Here is a 23,375-nt window from a genome sequence, read left to right as displayed (position 1 = left end):
CACAGGGCTGACTGGCCGGGTTTTACTTCTGCGGCAACCACTGAGTCTCCCCCACAGGGTGACATTGACGAGGTGGTCCGTGTTTTAACCACGTCCATCATTTCAGCGGCCGAGGCTTCCATCCCCCGTTCTTCTGGCCTCCCTAGGAGGAAGGCTGTCCCCTGGTGGTCGCTGGAGATTGCTGAGGCTATTCGCGACCGTAGGCGGGCTCTTCAGCGTCATCGGCGGCACCCGTCTCTGGAGACCCTCATTGCCTTTAAGAGGCTCCGTGCCTTCGCCCGTCGTCTTATTGCACGGCGTAAGCAGGAGTGCTGGGAGAGGTATGTCTCATCCTTGGGCTCCCATGTCTCCCCCCCACTCGTGTGGTCCCGGATCCGGCGGATTTATGGATACCAGACCCCTATGGGTGTCCCTGGGCTCTCCTTGGACGGCGCTGTCTGCACGGACGCTGCCGCCATTGCTGAACGGCTTGCCACGCACTTTGCTCAGAGCTCTGCGACTGCATCTTATCCCCCCGCCTTTCGCTCTCTCAAGGAGCGAGCCGAGCGGACGCCGTTCTCCTTCCACACACGTCGTTCTGAAACATACAATGCTCCTTTCAGCGAGAGGGAATTCCTCGCTGCCCTCGCCGATTGCCCTGATACAGCACCAGGCCCAGACTGCATCCACGCGCAGATGCTGAAGCATCTCTCCAGGGACAGCCAGAGACACATTCTCGCGATCTTTAATCGCATTTGGAGCGAAGGCGTGTTCCCATCGCAATGGCGGGAGGGTGTTATTGTCCCCATCTTGAAGCCCGGTGCAGACCCTCTGGCGGTGGACAGCTATCGTCCCATTACCCTCACCAACGTTTTGTGCAAATTGCTCGAACGTATGGTGGGGCGGCGTTTGTGTTGGGTCCTTGAGTCGCGCGGTCTCCTCTCTCCATCCCAGGGTGGTTTCCGTCGGGGCCGGTCTGCAGTGGACAATTTGGTGCGGCTGGAATCTGCTGTCCGTACGGCCTTTGCCCGACGTCAGCATCTCGTTGCTGTATTTTTCGATCTGCGGAAGGCGTATGACACAACATGGAGGCATCACATCCTCGCCACGTTGCATGAGTGGGGTCTTCGTGGTCAGCTCCCGGCTTTTCTTCAAAGATTTTTATTGCGCCGCTCTTTCCGGGTGCAAGTCGGTGCCAACTCTAGTTCATCTTATATACAGGAAAATGGGGTCCCGCAGGGCTCAGTGTTGAGCGTCTCCTTATTTCTGGTGGTCATTAATGGTCTGGCTCCAGCAGTGGGGTCGTCGGTGTCTCCTTCTTTGTATGCTGACGACTTCTGCATCTCGTTTAGCTCCACGACTACGGGAGTCGCCGACCGCAGGCTGCAAGTCGCCATTCGCAAGACAGCATCATGGGCTCTGACTCACGGTTTTCAGTTCTCTGCACCCAAGACTCGAGTTATGCACTTCTGCAGGCGTCGGACGGTCCACCCTCATCCTGAACTTTACCTCGACAGCCACCTCCTTGAAGTGGTGGACACTTGCCGCTTCTTGGGACTCGTGTTTGATGCCCGGCTCACATGGGTTCCTCATGTTACTCAGCTGAAGCAAAAATGCTGGCGGCACCTCAACGCCCTCCGCTGCCTTAGCCACACGTCTTGGGGTGCAGATCGCTGCACGCTGCTGTGATTGTACAGAGCCCTTGTGCAGTCCCGGCTTGATTATGGGAGCCTGGCCTATGGGTCTGCGTCCCCCTCAGTGTTGAAGTTGTTAGACCCCATACACCACTGTGGGGTTCGGCTTGCAACTGGCGCTTTTCGCACCAGCCCCGTGGATAGTCTACTGGTGGAGGCCGGGGTTCCCCCGCTGCGGATTCGCCGCCATCGTCTGCTCGCCGACTATGCTGTCCACGTTCATTGCTCGCCAGACCATCCCAATCGTCGCCTGCTTTTCCCTGCTATGGTCCTCCATCTGCCCGAACGGCGACCTAGGTCTGGGCTTTCCGTAGCTGTCCGTGTCCAGTCCCTGCTGTCAGAACTGGGGTCATTCCCTCTTCTGCCTCCCTTCCGGGTCCGTACACCTACGCCTCCCTGGTGTTTGTCCCGGCCGTCCGTCTGTCTGGATTTGGCACAGGGACCTAAGGACTCGGTTCCGCCTGTGGCCCTCCGTCGCCGTTTTCTTGCGCTCCTCGCCTCATTTCCGGGCTGTGAGCCTGTCTACACTGATGGTTCCCTGGTTGATGGTCGCACTGCCTACGCTTTTGCTCACGCTGCCCATGTTGAACAGCGCTCCTTTCCAGCTGGCTGTAGTGTTTTTACTGCAGAGCTGGTGGCCATCTTGCGCGCTCTTGAGCATATGCGTTCCTGCTCAGGTGCGTCCATCGTCATCTGCAGTGACTCCCTGAGCAGCCTCCAGGCCATCGACCGCTGCTATCCCTCTTCTCCTCTGGTGTCCTCTATTCGGGAGTCTGTTTCCACCATTACCCACTCTGGTCGTTCGGTGGTTTTTGTTTGGACGCCAGGTCACGTTGGCCAAAGGGGCGATAGACGCCCCAGCTTTGGAGATCGGCCTTATGGCTCGCGACCAGCAGCTGGTGTTGCGCCGTAAGGTGCTTGGGATGTGGGCTGCTGAGTGGCGTGGCATGACAGCCCCGAATACACTGCGGGCTGTCAAGGAGACGACCGCTGTGTGGCGTTCCTCCCTGCGGGCTTCTCGCAGGGACTCGGTGTTCCTGTGTCGGCTGCGCATCGGCCATACGTACCTGACGCACGGTCATCTGTTGCGTCAGGAGGATCCCCCCCTGTGTCGGTGTGGGTCCCAGCTGGCGGTCGGCCACATTTTGCTGGAGTGTCCTCGACTGCGCACACTCCGGCAATCTTTTAATCTCCTGGGCACTTTGGCTTTGGTTTTATCCGACGATGCCTCCGTGGCTGATGCCGTTTTAAATTTTATCTGTGGTAGTCCGTTTTATGGTTCGATTTAGGGAGGTCCTGCACCTTTCCCTTTCTGTGTCTTTTGTCCTTGTGTCTGTTGCTGTCCTGGTGTGCCGTGAGATGGTTGACTCTTTCCCTTTTTTGTTCTCGTGGTCAGTCAACCAGTCTCTGGCCATCTTCCTTTCTTCTGTTTCTTTCTGTCTGGTGTTCCTCTGTCCTGTTCTTGTCTGTAGTGTTTGTTTCTGCGTTTGTGTTCTTTTAGCGCCTGGGGGGACGTCTCCTCCCCCTTTGGTTTTTACCTGCTCCGTCGATTTTCGGCTCGCCTGATTTTGGAATGGGGGACTGATGACCTTCGCTGTTTAGTCCCCCTTAAACATCCCAACAACCACCACCACCGCAAGCATCACTGTATATTACAGCTGCAGTCAGTGAATATGGGGCTGGACAAGGTGAGCAGGGCTCTACACGTAAAGCTGTTTCATCAAAACAGCAGCAGCAGCAGCAGTGCTGTTGCTCTTCGAGAGCGCCGTCACATGAAAGGAATACAGAGAGGTTTCCTTTCGGCACTTGTTTGAAGAACATGATTCGGAAATTGGAATAAACTGGTGATTTGGAATTGCTGCAATTGCGCTGCAAATTTTTGCAGAAGTTACTGCTGCCATGTTTGACAATGCTGGACGCAATGTGGTGTATTGAACAAGTCCATGAGTTGTGTCGTGACAGCTGAACCTTCCGTGGTCCAGCATTCGAAAAGTGCTGCGTGCCATTCTAAACTGCCTTCGATGGTGCTGATCCACAGTCATACAGTATTTTTTGAAGCAATACCCCGCCGTTTGTATATTTCCGTGGAGTGAAACTACACAGAAAAATACTGTGATTTGGTGGTTTATTGCTTTAAAAAATTGTAATATGGTAGCCACACAAACTTCAAATTACTCAGCAACTCTATGTATCGTAGACCTTCACGTTGACTTGCTCTTCACTTTGCTCTTCCGTTTCTTGAGAGGGTTGAAATTGACATGTGGCCATGAAAAATTTTGTGTAGTGATGGAGCACAGTTTACATTCACTGGGCCAACGAACATTGACAGTTGTCGCGTTTAGGAATCGTTACCGCCATCGAATGTTCATTAAGTTCCCCTGCGTAATGAACGCGTCACTGTGTGTTATGGCATCACGGCACAGTTCCTGACTGGTCCATTTTTCCGCAAGGAACTTGGACCCCAAAGATCAAGGACATGCAGCATGAGCAGTACACGTTAATGTGATCTGCTTCGCCAACATGTGATCCTTATCTACGGGAGAGAGGTGCTTAGGACTTAACTGTTTCGATGCACAATGGAACTCCACCTCACTATGCTCATGAGGTCACTCGTTTACTCTGTAACACATTTGCAGAAAACCGAATCGTGTCAAACTACATGTCCACCAAAATCACCAGATTTAAACATGTGTGATTTTTGGCTGTAGAGTTCCTGAACGACAGAGTTTATTAATAACACACTAATACACGTTGTAGGATCAAGGTGAGTTGAGCGAGGAAGGTAGCCAATATCCCACCTCAGATATTTTCGCAGCTGTGGAGAAATCTCTCGTGCGGTTCCAGGTTGTCGTGGATGCACATGGTCGTCACATTGAACGTTTGTATCCTGGAACGTACGTATGATACGCAATTAACGAACGTTACTCATGTGGAAATTAAAATGTTTCTTTCGGTAGATTATTCGTTATTTCTTTTCCATATGTAGTACAGTCACTCGTTTTTGATGGAGGTCCCCTCAAGTAACGAAAGTTTAATTATAGTCACCCTCAGCATCACAGCTGTGATTACTCCTCATACAAAGTGCTTTGTATTCTGAGTATTGTCAGGGTACTGTAATCTTCCTAGCCTTTCACTGTTTGTTGACTAACCTGTTTTCCCAGTGTTGTTTCGTCGGACAGTAACGTAGTGACTGTTCCAGTTTGCAAGTCACAATGGTCCGGCTGGAGCAGCAAGATGACGGCCAGAGCGAGACACACCGCAGCTGTCGACATAACGTCCAGTGCGCGCGACTCCGCAGCTGGGTCCTGGAGAGGGAGCGCCGGCGGTTGCTGGTGGCGGCCCTGTGCAACAGCTTCCTGAAGAAGACGCTGTTCAGGCCGGTCAGCCCGCTGTCCAGCGACGAGGAGGACTGCAGCGACGACTCCGAGGAAAATGAGGAGGAGGAGGAAGACGAGGAAGCGGCGGAGGCGCAAGTGGAGAGTCCGGACTGGCGCGAGTACGACCCGGCCTCTGACACCGTGGAGGAGTACGTCCCAGAATGTAGAATCCAGAGCCTGTGGCGGCTCCAGGAGAGTGCCTGCTATGAGGATCGGGAAGAGGACGGCGGCCACATATGGCAGGAGAGAGCTCCCAACTTGACAGAAGACGGGGTTGAAGAGTATGCAGTGGAGGACCATCCCAAGTCGGGGAAGGGGAACTGCGATTCGACATGGGAATGTACGGAGAAATATGTATCTGAGCAAAGGGAATGTACAGAGGAATACGTATCTGAGCAAAGGGAATGTACAGAGGAATACGTACCTGAGCAATGGGAAGGTACTGAGGAATATGTACCAGAGGACTGCGGTAGCAGGCGATCGTGGGGGCACATGGCGAACGAGTGTCAGGGTGGGGGCTGCGACTGCATCGTGGTGACGCTGAAAAGTGACGATGAGGACTCCGAGGACGGTGATGAGGTGGGAGAGACCCTGAGGTGGTGGGAACGCGCCTGCGAGAAAGGCTGGGCCCACCTGGAGAGCGAATGTCCGGGTGATGCCTGTGACTACATCGTTGTGATGCTGCCCAGCGACGATGACGACGGTTCTCAAGAGGAGCCCCAGTGAGAAACACTCTACAGCTGTTGTCGAGACTGAGCTTCCAGGAGAAGATATGGCTTCAGGTACAGCAGCTCATGTGGTGACTAGCGATGCAGAGCTGTTGACGTAAACAGAAAGTAAGTTCTCTCTTTTGTTTTTTTTCTCTTTTCTTTCTAAGGTTACCATTGACTACTACAATTTGTAGAAATATTTCTTAGCTGTACTGAAAGTAATGTAGCAAGAAGTTGTTACATAGCATTTACAGGCAAGATAAATGTCCCTAAAGAAGACATATGGTGATCTCAGATACGTACCATAGTACATAGCACACAACATCTCTCATTTATTGATGGCGACAGGTTAAGCAATATTTGTCATTTTCGATTACTTTTGCGTCATCCCTTCCTACACACGACAATCACCACATCCATATGGATGACATTGACACCGTATATAATCAATCACCCAACTGGTTCACATCCAGCACTATCCGTTCACTTAAAAAAAAAAACTTCACACTGCCAAGGGGAGGAAGGTCACAGAGATATCAGCATACGCATATGAAGACAGTGGATTCGATTTCCATCCCCCCCCCCCCCTCTCTCTCTCTCTCTCTCTCTCTCTCTCTCTCTCTCTCTCTCTCTCTATCATATTCCGCAAGCCAACTAATGGTGTGTGGCGGAGGGTACTTTCGGTACTTCTATCTGATCATGCCAACCCTCTCCCACTCGCGAATAGTACGTAGGAAAAATGATCGTCGGTAAGTCTTTGTATTGGCTCTAACACCTCGAATATTCTCGTTGTCACTACGCGAGATGTATGTGGGGGGACGTAGTATGTTGTCCAACCTCTACTGAAAAGTGCTGTCCCGAAATTTCAATAGTAAATCCCACCGGTATGCACAACACCTCTCTTGTAACGTCTGCCAATGGAGTTTGTTTGTGTAGCATCTCCGTAACACACTCTCGCCAGCTAAACGATCCCGTGACGAAACGTACCGCTCTTCGTTGCATCTTCTCTATCCGTCCTACCTGATGCGGATCCCAGATAGATGAACTATACTCAAGTATCGGGCGAACAAGCGCCTTATAATCACTTCTTTCGTCAATGAGTTACATTTCCTGACGATTCCTCCGATGAATCTGAGTCTGATGTTTGCTTTTCCCACTATCTGTTTTACATGGTCATTCCACTTAAGGTCGCTCTGGATAGTTACGCCTAGATATTTTGCGCCAGACGCTATCTCCACCTGTTTGTCATCAATAGTTTACCTGTACAGTAGTGGATTTCTTATCCTACGTATGCGCAATATATTACAATTATTAACGTTCAGCGTCAACTGCCAGAGTCTGCACCAATCATCAGTTCTGTGCAGGTCGTTCTACTTATTCTATCTTCTGGCGTTGTTACTTTGGTGTAGACTACTGCATCATCGGCGAATAGCCTTACAGAGCATCCGAAGTTTCCACTACATCATTTATTTATATTGTAAACAGCAACGGTTGTATCCCACTTCCCTGTGGCACTCCGGATATTACATCTGTCGATTTTGTTCCGTTAAGAGCGACGTGTTGAGTTCTATCTGCCAGAAAGTCTTGAATTCAATCGCAAGTCTGCTCTGATACTCCGTAAGCTCGTATTTTTTTCATTAACCGGCAATACGGGATGGTATCAAACGCCTTACATGTCATCAACCTGAGCGTCGTTTTCCACTGCGCTGTGCATCTCATGGAGGAACAGAACTATCTGTTTCGCAGGATCTCTGTTTGCGGAATCCTTGTTGATTTCTGTAGAGATGATGTTAATTTTCCTAAAACGTCACAATTCTTGAGCATAAAACATGTTCCATGATTCTGCAACAGACTGACGTCAACACATAGGTCGATAACTGTGTGGATCTGTCTTACGGCCTTTCTTAATAACGGGCATGACCTTCCGCTTTTTTAAACTCGTTAGGTACCTTCCGTTGCTCAACCGATCTACGATAAATTACTGCTAGAAGAGGAGCAAGTTCTTTCGCATAATCTATATAGAATCTTGTAGGTATCTCATCTGAACCTGACGCGTTTCCACTGCTGAGCTATTGTAGTTGTTTCTCAATTCCACGATCGGTTATCTCGACGTTCGCACGACCATTGAAAGGAGGGACAGTGTTACGATCTTTCGCGGTGAAACAACTTCGGAAGACGGAATTCAGTATTTCGGCATTCCCTCTATTACCTTCCGTTTCGGTCCCGGCGTGGTAGCTGAGAGGATGAATAGATGATTTTTACCCACTTACTGATTCTATATACGACCAAAATTTCTTAGGGATTTTACTCAGGTCGGTTGACAACGTCTTATTTCCAAAATAATTGAACACTTCTCTCATTGCTCTCCTTCCACTCATTTTCGTTTCGTTCAGCTATTGTTTGTCAGCTAGGTTTTTACTTATCTTGAATCTGAGGTGAAGTGCTCTTTTGTCCGCAGCTCGTGGTCGTGCGGTAGCGTTCTGGCTTCCCACGCCCGGGTTCCCGGGTTCGATTCCCGGCGGGGTCAGGGATTTTCTCTGCCTCGTGATGACTGGGTGTTGTGTGATGTTCTTAGGTTAGTTAGGTTTAAGTAGTTCTATGTTCTAGGGGACTGATGACCATAGATGTTAAGTCCCATAGTGCTCAGAGCCATTTGAACCATTTGAAGTGCTCTTTGTTTAGGCAACGCCTTTCTAATATGGCTATTAAACCATGGTGGATCTTTCCCATCCCTTAAAACCTTACTCATGAACATACTTGTCTACAGTATACTGAACGATACCTTTGAATTTTTTCCATTTTTTTCTCATCTTCGTACTCATCATCGAATATTTGATGCTTACTGCTGAGGTGTTCAGAAATTTGTACCCTGTCACCCCTGCTGAGTAAATATATCTTCCTATCTCTCTTAACATTCCTTGTAGGACCGTCATCATAGATGTCATAGGTTTATGATTACTGATACTCTACGTTAAATGAATCGTTATGCTCAGGTCTATCTGTTGACAGGAGGTCTAAGACGTTACCCTCTCGAGTTGGTTCTCCATCTGCTCAAGATAATTTTCAGACAAGACATCCAGAACAATGCCACACGAATCCTTGTCTCTGGCACCAGTTCTGATGGCATAGCACTCTCAACACCCGCTATTACAACTGCATGATCACAAAAATTACTAATGATATCCTGCCAAGTACTGTCCTAAGCACTCTACAGCACTCTCCCCTTCTCTCCCTCTCCCCTCCCCCTCCCCATCTCTCTCCCCTCCCCCTCCCCAACTCTCCCCCCCCGCCCCATCTCTCTCCCCTCCCCCTCCCCGTCTCTCTCCCCTCCCCCTCCCCGTCTCTCTCCCCTCCCCCTCCCCGTCTCTCTCCCCTCCCCCTCCCCGTCTCTCTCCCCTCCCCCTCCCCGTCTCTCTCCCCTCCCCCTCCCCGTCTCTCTCCCCTCCCCCTCCCCGTCTCTCTCCCCTCCCCCTCCCCGTCTCTCTCCCCTCCCCCTCCCCGTCTCTCTCCCCTCCCCCTCCCCGTCTCTCTCCCCTCCCCCTCCCCGTCTCTCTCCCCTCCCCCTCCCCGTCTCTCTCCCCTCCCCCTCCCCATCTCTCTTCCCTCCCCCTCCCCATCTCTCTCCCCTCCCCCTCACAATCTCTCTCCCCTCCCCCTCACCATCTCTCTCCCCTCCCACATCCCCCCTCCACGCCATCCCCCGCCCCTCTCCACGCCATCCCCCGCCCCTCTCCACGCCATCCCCCGCCCCTCTCCACGCCATCCCCCGCCCCTCTCCACGCCATCCCCCGCCCCTCTCCACGCCATCCCCCGCCCCTCTCCACGCCATCCCCCGCCCCTCTCCACGCCATCCCCCGCCCCTCTCCACGCCATCCCCCGCCCCTCTCCACGCCATCCCCCGCCCCTCTCCACGCCATCCCCCGCCCCTCTCCACGCCATCCCCCGCCCCTCTCCACGCCATCCCCCGCCCCTCTCCACGCCATCCCCCGCCCCTCTCCACGCCATCCCCCGCCCCTCTCCACGCCAACCCCCGCCCCTCTCCACGCCAACCCCCGCCCCTCTCCACGCCAACCCCCGCCCCTCTCCACGCCAACCCCCGCCCCTCTCCACGCCAACCCCCGCCCCTCTCCACGCCAACCCCCGCCCCTCTCCACGCCAACCCCCGCCCCTCTCCACGCCTACCCCCGCCCCTTTCTCCACGCCACCCGCCGCCCCTTTCTCCACGCCACCCGCCGCCCCTCTCTCCCAAACTGTGTGCTATATGTCGTACAATCGCCTCAGGATTGTGTCCTGCAGCAAGCAGAACAGTAATTTCGTTTGTGTGTTTGTATGTTGACGCTAACTGGAAGTCCAGCTGCTTCTTTCCACAACACCAGAGCAGATCATTGAAATGGTATGAGGTGAAGGTAACTGTCGATCTGGGTGCTACTCAGTGTACACTGGTCCAACTGTGGTTGCAATCAACATAATGTCGAATTTACTTCATTATTGAAGATAGGCATGTCGACTAGACAAAAGTAAATGCAGACAAGCCACACTAAAACAGGGAAAGCGACGTCCGAATCGTACGTGAAAGACGATGCAGTGTATTTCCATGTTTCACGCCGTTAGCAGTACAACAGGCCCGATAAGGAGACATAAGTAGACTGAACAGTGTAGGCAGAAGGTACGCACTGATATTGGTCTGTTTATAGCGGGCTTTAGGACAGTGCAGGCATTATGGCAGGGAACGGGGAGCGTTGCCATCCTTCAAAGCGGGGATGTACAGACTTGTCAGTACCGCGGGCCAAGGGCGTCGACGTTCCGAACTGTCTCTTGGGGCATAATGACGAAAAACGACGTAATGTATTGAGGTCGTTCTCTATTTTTTAAACAAATTACCTTTTGTTTCTTGCTATTGTACCACAGGAACTGGCAGAAGGCATATTCTCGGGTAACATTTTCTGACTAAACATGGTTCTCAGTATGTTCAGAGTCAGTGACGCACCCCATCTGTGGAGACGACGACAATCGAATGACGAATTCATGAACAGCGCCTAGCAAATGTGCTGTTCGAATTCGGAAGTACATGACGGAAGCAGTACTCAATATTGTGTTTAAGCTTTCCACTCGTATCCAGTTATCATGCCATGTTGGAAAATTGCGAAAATGTTTACCCGCGGAATATCCGGTCAGTAGATCCTCTTCTTTGTACTATTACCACGGAAATATCCCTTTTTTGTGACAATGAGGACTTCCTGGTCTACAGCCTAAGTTCCCGCGTCCTTCCAAGCTACTGTATCTCGGAGAACAAGCAAAACGATAACAATCCAGATTGCAAGAAAATAACCTGGCTGCATTCTTAAACTATACCGCTTTTATATGATTGAAACAAAAGACGAAAAATCAACTACAGTACTGAGATACTAGGTCACAATCGGCTTCCTTCTGTTTGGTAGTGCTCAATATCGGCAAGGAGTTATTTTAAAGCAATAATTCAAGAACAGAGTGGGCATATGGTAGTGTGTGATTTGCAAGAAACCGTCAAAGCAAGCCGAGAAAACGTGATTATATTCACAGTATACTTCCACTGTTTTGTATGCCACCTGGAAGGCGGGGCGTCAGTATGCTTCAAAGAACTGTAAAATAGGCCGAATGAAGGAAGCGAGTCGGAGCAGGTGAGGTAAAGCACTTCGGTACTGCAAGTCAAGTTCAAGCACCTTTGCTGGTGTATAAACATATACAAACACATTATTTAACTTCTGGTACAGATGAGAACGTAGGTGCGAAGCCGTTCATGTATCAAAGCTAACAGTTACTATTAGTTACAAAGGCAAAGTCTTTAATGGCTTGCCCCCCTCCCCCCTTACAAGTAGAAGCTAAATTACTAGGTCGTCTGCTCTTGATCTACTGGTCAGAAAGCAGAACGGCGATCGTTGAGCTCCACAGCGTCGGCTAGAGGGTGCCGTGGTCAGCGTAGTTCGTCCGCTCTGGTAGTGCCAACCTGCGAGCGTGCACCTACGCTGTGGCATCGAAACTATCGATACCACATACTGTTATTGTGGAGACTTTCACTTGGCCAGAGACAGGTAGGAAAGAGGGGGAGTGTTGCGTGGTTGCCTTAGCACACGTCTGAAACAAAGAATTACGCTTATTATTTTTCAATACCGGTAAGCGAGAAATGTTTTATTTTGTTTTCACCAAACTAATTTATGAGGCTGGCCGAGCCCCGGAGCACCCACATAGTCGACGCGCATGCCGGGGGCTTTACATGCCTCCACTGTGACCACGTAAGGATCACAAGAGTGTAAAAAACTTGATTAGTTCTAATCATTTGTCTCACAAATATTCACTTTATTTAACAAATATAGTTACAGCAATATATTCTCAAGACAACTGAGTCCTACAATGGTCCTCCATCTCTCTTCCGGGAGGGAATGAAAGACTAATCAGAAGAAAAAACGAAAGGTGGAACGGGCTACCATCAGTTTCAGAAGGTATGAGGTTTAGAACAATGATACGTCTTCCATGACTAACTGCACCTCTAGTTTTCACTTCGGTACGAAAAACATTCATGTTCCACATATATAAACGTAACTTTGTGTGGAAAGTGATGTCTGTTTAGTTCCATGGATTGCGTGAATCTCTGACATAGGTGCATCGCTGGCCAACTGCATTTTCACATTTTGTTTCATGTCGCAAACATGAAGTTGTATCCTTACATTTTTGTTATGTTTTAATGCACAACATAGGAATGTTTTGTTACTGGAGGCTAGCGAGTAGGTAGAATCACAAAGCAGGCTCATCGAACGACGCGCTAGATGGTCGCATACCGTGAGAACTGCCGGACTAGCAAGAGCCGTATAGCACGGGACCAGAGATACAGTGGGAACTAACCCACCACGCTGGGTGCCAAGAAGCGAAATCTTTTATTATTTATATCTACTGTTTAAACAATAATATACAGCTCCAGCCCTTCTGATGACGTTACTTGCACTGAGAACTTGTTGATAAGTATTTCAATATCATTCAGTTCATCAGGAAGTAACAATTACAAATTTAAGTTACTGCCAGTCACAAGTGCGCCCTGGGAGGGCAGGCGCCAAACTGCTAAGACAGCTCACGAGGCAGACTAGGACTGGTTTTCGGGATGGCAACGCAAGAACTAGTGTTTGAAATGCAGCTCAGCGGAATTAATTGTTCAATTTGCCTCGGAAAACATTTCTGCGATCTTACGTTGATTCTAAGATCTGTGAAGTGTTGTTGTGACTTTGGCGGTGCTCAGAACCTAATGGTCAATGACCGTGAATCTTGTTATGAACGTTAACGATGGACTGTCTCTCAGAATCTCTTTCTTGCTTTTCTGGTTTCTGTAAACAGAAATAACCTCCAGTGTCATCCCAATATTTTGTAATTTCAATTCCTCTGAATTCTTTCCCATTTACCACTTCGTCATGCACCGTTTAATGCATGCATGCAAGACTCCGCAGCCAGTGGAGAAGAAACCAACTGGGACGACACCTACATCTTTGCAAGACAAGAGGGAAGCAAGTAGCCTAGTGATCGCGGACATTATTTACCGAAATACATCGTTATTACACCAATATATCAAAGAATAACAGCTCCATATGCTAATGCTAGACATGTAAACATACAATACAGAGTGATGTAACAGTAGCTCTTCAGATACTTCCAGACTTTTACACAATAATCTGAGTTCTGTGTTTCAAATAAACCATTTTTCATTCATGTGATCGTTATTAAAAGTAGTTCATGCAGAAAGAGCCTCCAATGTTTAGGTTCGTAGAGTGTACTTCGAATGTATCTATGCACTATGATTCGACTTAATAGCTTTAAGAAACTAGAAATGGGATTAAGAACTTTGCTTCAGTTATTTTATTTTATGTATTACGCTTTACTCTGAAGCAAAGTTGGACGATTTTTGCAAGAAGTGATTTGCTTCCATTTTAACCATTGTAACACTCTTTCTTGTGTTGCAGCGCTCCCGAATACTTGGCACTTTATCAAAGCTGACTTGCGGTTCCGCAACGAATCGCCAAATAACAACACCTGCTGACTGGCCGACAATTCGGAAAGCATTTACTGCAGACTCACTGGTGGCTCTGCGCAAAGTGTTAGTAGCACAATGCGGAAACAGCGCCATTAAATGACGGGACAGCAACCGATTTTATTGATTACCGACAACTGCGCTAATTTTATGAATGTTGTTTTAATTTTCTCACCGAATTTTATTCTACAGTCTGTGAAATACTAAATAAAAATTTTAATTTAATCTATCTTTCAACACTTGTGTGACGTATATCTGAAATCCTCACTAAACCTTCCTTTATGAGCCTATAGATTTTACTGTTATCAATGACACACACATTGAAATGCTAATTTTCTTAGGAATGCTGATGTTGAATGTCTGTCTTACTCTATGGTTACTTACATCAATTAACAAGACAGAACAGATGATCAAAATTGTACGTATAGTTGAGCTTATAGGTAATTTCATGAGTAAAAAAAAAAAACCGAAGTGTTTGGTTGCTGTAAAATTAATTAACCTGGCATCTAAATACCCTATTGTCAAAGTAAAATAACGCTTGAAATCTGTGCAGATCTTAGAAGGATTTAGACCTGAACTAAATAAATAAATATATAAATCTGTATTGGGTCATACTCCAGCTAGAAACGATAGGACTATAGGTTGCCACGACTATTAATCTAGCTCAGTTCCAAAAATTATTGCCTCGGATGGACGGCCGAGTAAAAATACAGGTTTGTGATAAAACTAGCTCCACGTAAAGACAGTCAGAATCAAAAGGAATGTGAAAGTCATACCTGAATAAGTCGACGTTGCGCAATATTGAGCAGTTCACAAGAGATGACGTTAGTGGTTTCACAATGCAACAGTTACAGGCAATATCCTTCCCCCGGTTTATTTGAAACTGTAACAGTGGCAGGTCAAGTTCTAACGCGACCCCGCACATTTGCTGTGTGTGTTTGGGACAGGTGTAATTTTCGTGATGACTTTTCTACCTCTCAGTCGCAGATGTAGGGAGACCTATAGTGTTAATGTGCGCAACGGAAACTTTAAGTTAAAGCGTACTTGAAATCTGGTCCTGTCACTTACAAGCACCCCTGTGGCCAATCTTAGAGCACAAATTAAAACAATCATATTGTAAAAGAAGGATCAGGGATAAACGATTGATCTACTGAAAAGACAAATGCTACTGTTCACTATACAACTTATTTTAAATAAAAGACTACGAATTTACCGACACAAATAAGAAACAATACATTTCTTGTGATTTCAGTGAATTACGAAATAAATGGACTTAACTACTATTGGGAAACTTCCGCCTGCATCTGCCCTAAGTGGGTAACGCGATCTGAGAAATAGTACACGATGTGACTACGTCTGTCGTACAATAGAAGCAGCAGCTACTGGAATCTATTGATTCGCGTGTAACCTCAGTGGAGTTATCTTTATACGCGATCGCAACGATTTAATCTCTGTTCCGCTGGCTATATCACCGTAGCAAACGCGTGCTGGTTGCATGTAATGACGAAACTCGATGTAAACGCCGCTGGCGACAAAGTCGCAGACCCGCAAATATGGTGAGCGCTGAAACCTAAGACCTTAGACAGAAACCTATGACTGTTAAAGCACAGCAGAATCTATGGACGTCCATTTTATTTCATAGACGAGGGACTTTAGCAGGTGATATATATGAGAAATAGTACCGCCACAGCTTCATCTTGAGAATGTCTTTATTTTATCAAACGACTAGTTTCGGTGGCACATTACCGCCATCCTCAGCCCACCACTGTTGAAAGAGTATTTGATTTCCTTGGGCATTTATTGTAGTATCCATGTTACTAGCACACCGTGTTGTCTCCAGTGCCGAATGAATCAAGGAAATTAAATACTCTTTCGACAGTGGCGCGGCCTGAGTATGTCGGTAATGTACTGTCGAAACAAGTCGTGTGCTAAAATACATTGTCAAGATACAGTTGTATTGGTACTTTTTCTCATGCAACTGAATCTTGTCACTTCACTGCCAGCAACGACCGCAGGACTTGAACTCCCAGCACAAGGTGGAATTCAGCAATGTCTTAAGCGCAAGTGAATAACAGCAAAACCGAGCGGGGTGGCGCAGTGGTTAGACACTGGACTCGCATTCGGGAGGACGACGGTTCAATCCCGCGTCCGGCCATCCTGATTTAGGTTTTCCGTGATTTCCCTAAATCACTCCAGGCAAATGCCGGGATGGTTCCTCTGAAAGGGCACGGCCGACTTCCTTCCCCATCCTTCCCTAATCCGATGAGACCGATCACCACGCTGTCTGGTCTCCTTCCCCAAACCAACCAACCAATAACAGCAAAGCGCTCGAAAGAACTTTATGCCAGACACAGGTAGAGTACAGTATCGTCTTTAAATGTACACCAAAATACAGTGCCCTAACTGATCTCTAAGGCAGAAGTTCTGCGCCGCACTGACGCTAAAACAGGATTCTTCTGTGCGCTTTGGAGCAAAGATAAGAAAACGTTCCTGTTTTTTCGACAGATGAGATAGGGTCTCCTGCTCCTTCCAGACTTCAAACGGCTAAAAACTGCCGGCGCACCAGCTCACCTCCCTCTACCTCCCCCGTAGACACGGGCGAGAGAATCATAGCTTAGAAACCATTGTGCATACTCCCTCTCCTCGTACTAAACGGCTCTGGCCAATCAGATTCCAAGTTTTTGTCGAGTTTTCCAGATACCCTCCTGAAACTTCCTGGCAGATTAAAACTGTGTGCCGGACCGAGACTCGAACTCGGGAGCTTCCAAATTTCACAAAAGCTCTCCTGTGAACCTTGCAGGAAGGTAGGAGACGAGGTACCGGCGGAATTCAAGCTGTGACGACGGGGCGTGAGTCATGCTTGGGTAGCTCAGTTGGCAGAGCACTTGCCCGCGAAAAGCAAAGGTCCCGAGTTCGAGTCTCGGTCCGGTACACAGTTTTAATCTGCCAGGAAGTTTCATATCAGCGCACTCTCCGCTGTAGAGTGAAAATTTCATTCTAGACACATCCCTCCTACCAACACTTCAAGCTAATGTGCCAATCCGAAAGTTCGACTCAGCTATTTCGCGGGAACAAGTCCGGTGTCCGCGCCAAAACAGCAAAGGGTCGAGGCGCTAGCCTGTCGCCTGGCCGCTTCCAATTGTCCACGATATTGTTCGAAGGAGTCTGCGTACACGCCCACAAGACGCCGCGCCGGTCAACCTGTACCAGACGTTGTGGAATAGCTCTCACCATACATACAACACATCGTAAAACTCGGCGCCTCGACCCTAAGCCTGATCGGCGACCGCATTATACACTGTTCTGCGTTTTGGCGACCGCCCAGGGCGAGCGTCCGTCCGACAACCAGCTGCTGCCGCCCTAGACACACCCCACTGGACCCCTTGTCTGCTCCCGCCCACGGCGTGCGACCTCTGGCACACGGCTCCACTATGCTTACGCTGCCATACTACATGAGAGCCCATCACCCAGCATGTAAGTGAACAAGTATTACTATACATGGTGGTCCATTGATCGTGACCGAGCCAAATATCTCACGAAATAAGAGTCAAACGAAAAAACTACAAAGAATGAAACTTGTCTAGCTTGAAGGGGGAAACCAGATGGCGCTATGGTTGGCCCGCTAGATGGCGCTGCCATAGGTCAAACGGATATCAACCGCGTTTTTTAAATAGGAACCCCCACTTTTCATTAAATATTAGTGTAGTACGTAAAGAAATATGAATGTTTTAGTCGGACCACTTTTTTCGCTTTGTGATAGATGGCGCTGTAGTAGTCACAAACGTATAAGTACGTGGTATCACGTAACATTTCGCCAGTGCAGACGATATTTGCTTCGTGATACATTACCCGTGTTAAAATGGACCGTTTACCAATTGCGGAAAAGGTCGATATCGTGTTGATGTATGGCTATTGTGATCAAAATGCCCAACGGGCGTGTGCTATGTGTGCCGCTCGTTATCCTGGACGACATCTTCCAAGTGTCCGGACCGTTCTCCGGATAGTTACGTTATTTAAGGAAACAGGAAGTGTTCAGTCACATGCGAAACGTCAACCACGATCTGCAACATATGACAATGCCCAAGTAGGTGTTTTACCTGCTTTCGCGACTAATCCGTACAACAGTAGCAGACAAATTGCGCGAGGATTTGTTGAGAATGCTACATCAACATCGATTGCACCCGTACCATATTTCTATGCACCAGGAATTGCATGGCGGCGACTTTGAACATCGTGTACGGTTCTGCCACTGGGCACAAGAGAAATTACGGGACGATGACAGATTTTTTGCACGCGTTCTATTCACCAACAGAGGTAACGTAAACCGGCATAATATTCACTATTGGGCAACAGAAAATCCACGATGGCTGCGACATGTGGAACATCAGCGACCTTTGCGGGTTAATGTATGCTGCGGCATTATGGGACGAACGATAACTGGCCCCCATTTTATCGATGGCAGTCTAAATGGTGCAATGTTTGCTGATTTCCTACGTAATGTTCTAACGATGTTAATACAAGATGTTTCACTGCGTCACTGAAGGCCGATGTGCTTCCAACATGATGATGGATGTCCGGCACATAGCTCGCGTGCGGTTGAAGCGGTATTGAATAGCATATTTCATGACAGGTGGATTGGTCGTTGAAGCACCACACCATTGCCCACACGTTCACCGGATCTGACGTCCCGGGATTTCTTTCTGTGGGGAAAGTTAAAGGATATTTGCTATCGTGATCCACCGACAACGCTTGACGACATGCGTCAGCGCATTGTCAATGCATGTGCGAACATTACGGAAGGCGAACTACTCGCTGTTGAGAGGAATGTCGTTACATGTATTGCCAAATGCATTGGGGTTGATGGGCATAATTTTGAGCATTTATTGCATTAATATGGTGTTTACAGGTAATCATGCTGTAACTGCGTGCGTTCTCAGAAATGATAAGTTCACAAAGGTACATGTATCACACTCGAATAACCGAAATAAAATGTTCAAACCCAACTACTTTCTGTATTTTAATTCAAAAAACCTACCTGTTACCAAATGTTCGTCTAAAATTGTGAGCCATATGTTTGTGACTATTACAGCGCCATCTATCACAAAGCGAAAGAAGTGGTCGAACTAAAACATTCATATTTCTTTACGTACTACACGAATATGTAATAAAAATGGGGGTTCCTATTTTTAAAAAACGCTGTTCATATCCGTTTGACCTATGGCAGCGCCATCTCGCGGACCAACCATAGAGCCATCTGGTTTCCCCCTTCAAGCTGGACGAGTTTCGTTCTTTATAATTTTTTCGTTTGACGCATATTTCGTGAGAAATTTGGCCCGGCCACGATCAATGGACCACCCCGTATACGTGTTCTTGACGATGTTAGTCACGGTCTTCACCTCTGATGAACGGTTCCAGGCTTATCAGTGTCAAATCACTATATAATCGCATGTATATGGGTGGGATGAAATCTTTGTCAGGTGCCAAAATCGTAACACCTTATGAAGTTCATTAATAACTCTTGCAACAGCCATCCTATCCGCCTGCGACATCGGCATTCCGCATGACAGGACAACCATGCGAGATGCCTTCATCACAGCGAGTGAAACCAAAGCAGGTGTTTACGGCACTATCGAGGCCGCTGCCGGAGACGAAAAGAGTCTCGACCAACAGCCGCCAGGGCCCACTGCCCGAGCACCGCTGATCGACAGCAGCGCCAGAGGTCGTGATCAACAAGCGGATTATTTTCCCACGCCAGCAACAAACGTAGGGCGCGAAGTCAAAGCACAAGACGGAATTCATCAATGTTTTAAGCGCCTGTGAATAACAGCAAAGCGATCGCAAGAACAGTATGCCAGACACGAGGATTCCCAATACAGGTGGAGTACAGTATCGTCTTTGAACGTGATCCAAAATAGTTCCAAAAGACCCATCCGCCAACCCGCCTTATTAGCCGGCGCACCGACGCCTAGGAGGCAGTTTCTACACGCCGCCCGGACTTAAAGGGATCTGCCATCCCGGCCGCAACATCTACGCGCCTCGTCTGCTGGTAGTCCCGGATCGTTAGGAGTGGTAGTTTCGGACTGAGAGTCTGGCCTCCCTAGACAGCTTTGAGGTAATGCTGTGCCGACAAGTCTCTAGTAATCCCGTTTCCTCATTTTCTGTGGTGGACTTCCTCGAGGGAGAGACGAGTGTGGAAAGCATTCCATTTCGTTATTCTTCTGTTATAAGATCAGAAGTGGGATCCATACTTTGTTTCTTGCTTCAGTTGTGTTCTGTTGGTTTCTCCAATAAAAACAGGTTAAGAAATATCGTTCGCGTTTTCTCTCTGCTACCGCAGATACAGCAATTGTTATGTTTAAACATCACAAAGTTACCCCATGCTTGATTGAAATACTCATCATGATCTTGCCTGATATGGTTCAATTAGCTTCTGAGAAGTGGAATGTTTATGATGAACGTATTTTTACGTGAAGAAAAGGAAAGAAACAGTTATGTGATGTTCTCCATAGCTTTGCAAAAGAGCTCGGTCATAAAGCAACTGCTTTCAACTGCGTTACAGCGACTTCAAACAGCTTAAGGCATCCTGTCATGTTTATTAGATAGATTTATATAAAGTTTGACCTTAAAGCATAACTTTGTCAATACTCTTATTCAGCACGTAGTGTAAGTGCATTCGCTGAGGTATTGCTACTTCAAAGATTATAAAATAGTATCTCTCTAAGTAAAAGCACATAAGATTCCCAATCTACAATCATAGAACGCCTAAGAAGTTGGCAAAAAAGAGATCGTCGGAAACAGTTAATGGAGGAAGAAATTCAACAGGTGAATACTAGCTAGGGAGACCAACTTTTGATTGCGGGTTTGAGGGTCATGACAAACATCTGACCTTGTTTTTAAGAGAGCTTTGTGGGAGATATAGTCGCAATAGATTTCAACTGCACAGCTACGTCGAATTTTCTTGGACTGGAGGACAATGGATGTATATATAAAAAAAAAGTGGCTTATTTGGTTTACTTTTACTGTGTTATGTCGTACGGTTTCATATTTTGGAATAACTCCGCAAACCGAGAGAAAGTTTTTAGAGAGTGAAAGCGAGTAATAACACCCATTTCTGGTATAAATTCAGAAATGAGTATTACACTCAGGTGTTGCAAATATGTTAATTATTTATGTTTTCTGAGATATGCCACACCTACGAACAACCCTTCATTTTTGGGTCCGTTGCGAAAAATGAATCGAATTTTATCCAAACAAAACAATTTGTTCTTCTCATATAATACACATATACACGTCAAAAAAGGTTTCCCATCAACTCGGTTCCGAGATTTCCAGAACCTGTACAGAAAATTGGAATAGAGATCAACAGAAACATCCTTTCCACCCTTTTTATTGCTCATCAAAACCACACAGTGCGTGTTGTACCACCATACAGCGAGACCTTCAGAGGTGGAGGTCCAGATTGCTGTACACACCGGTACCCCTCATTCCCAGTAGCACGTCCTCTTGCATTGATGCATGGCTGTATTCGTCGTGGCATACTATCCACAAGTTCACCGAGGCACTATTGGTCCTCAACGGAGATTCGGCGTAGATACCTCAGAGTGGTTAGTGGACCACGTCGTCCATAAACAGCCCTTTTCAATCTATCCCAGGATGTTCGTTAAGGTTCATGTCTGGAGAACATGTCATTATCCTGAAGGAAGTCATTCACAAGATGTGCACGATGGTGGCGCGAATTGTCCTCCATGAAGACGAATGCTAAGCCAATATGCTGCCGATATGGTTGCACTATCAGTCGGAGGATGGCATTCACGTATCGTTAGCCGTTACGGCGCCTTCCATAACCACCAGCGGCCTCACATAATGCCACCCCAAAATAGCAGGGAACCTCCACTTTGCTGCGCTCGCTGGACAATGTGTCACAGACGTTCAGCCTGACTGGGTTGCGTCCAAACACGTCTCCGACGATTGTCTGGTTGAAGGCATATGCGACACTCATCGCTGAAGAGAACGTGATGCCAATCCTGAGCGGTCTATTCGGCATGTTGTTGGGCCCATCTGTACCGCGCTGCACGGTGTCGTGGTTATAAATTTGGAGTGAAGTTGAGCATCATGCAGCCTATTGCACACAGTTTAAGTCTTAACAAGACGTCCTGTGGCTGCACGAAGAGCATTATTCAACATGGTGGCGTTGCTGTCAGGGTTCCTCCGAGCCATAATCCGTAGGTCGCGGTCATACACTGCAGTAGTAGCCCTTGGCCGGGGTCTGAGCGAGGCATGTTATCGACATTTCCTGTTTCTCTGTATCTCCTCCATGTCCCCGAACAACATCGCTTTGGTTCACACCGAGGCGCCTGGACACTTCCCCTTGTTGAGCTGGACACTTCCACTTGTTGAGAGCCCTCCTGGCACAAAGTAACAACATGGGCGCGATCGAACTGCGGTATTGACCGTATAGGCATGGTTGAACTACAGACAATATTAGGCGTGTACCTCCACCCTGCTGGAATGACTGGAAGTGATTGGCTGTCTGACCTCCTCCGTCTAGTAGGCGCTGCTCATTCATGATTGTTTCCATCACTGGGCGGGTTTAGTGACATCTCAGAACAGTCAAAGGGACTGTGTCTGTGATACAATATCCACAGTCAACGTCTATCTTCAGGAGTTCTGGAAACCGGGGTGATGCTAGATCATTGGAGACGTTCTGCAGTAAACATGTGGGCCGGTACTGTGCGCGACTACTTAGGATTCACATGTCGCCTGCTTCAGTGAGGTGGCCGACGTACAGGGTGTTCCTGGAAGTACCCGTAGATACCAGGAGGAGGAGGATGTAGTTTCAGCATAATGGGGTCCCAGCACACTTAGCAGAACGAGTCCGAACAGTAAAACCAGAAGTTCTGTCAATGAGTTTATCGGCCTGGGAAGACCTACGCATCGGCCTGAAATATCCTAGGACCTCACCCCATTGCTATGGGGTAACATGAAAGCCGAGGTGTATTCCAACCCTGTTGAGTACGAGGCGGAATTGGTTGCAAGAATTCTTGCAGCAAATACAGCACACACCATGCATTTTTCAGCGAACACGGGATTCCCTGCTGCGTCGATACTGGCTCTGGGCTGCGATTAATGGTGCTCGTTTTGAACATTTATAGCAATGTAGTGGCGATCAGCACAACAAATGTTGGAAAATACTTAAAAACATAATTTATTCTCAGCTACGCACAGTAACCCCTTGCATACTTAGTACACCTGCTCTTCGTTGTTACTTTACGAACATATTTGTTTTTGCCTTCGTCATCATCCGTATTAGTTTTAGCAATGAATCTTTGAACACCCGCTATATTACACTGAAGTGACAAAAGTCATTGAATACCTCCTAATATCGTGTCGGAGCACCTCCTGCCCGGTGTTGTGCAGCAACTCGAAGTGGCACGGGCACAAAAAGTCGTTGGAAGTCCCCTGAAAAAATATTGAGTCGTGTCTGTAGACGTCCATAATTGGGAAAGTGTTGCCGGTGCAGGACTTCATGAACGAACGGATCTCTTGAAAATTCCCCCGTAAATGTCCG

Source organism: Schistocerca piceifrons, chromosome 1, assembly GCF_021461385.2.
Source record: "Schistocerca piceifrons isolate TAMUIC-IGC-003096 chromosome 1, iqSchPice1.1, whole genome shotgun sequence".
NCBI lineage: Eukaryota > Metazoa > Arthropoda > Insecta > Orthoptera > Acrididae > Schistocerca > Schistocerca piceifrons.
Note: the sequence above shows the minus strand (reverse complement) of the source record.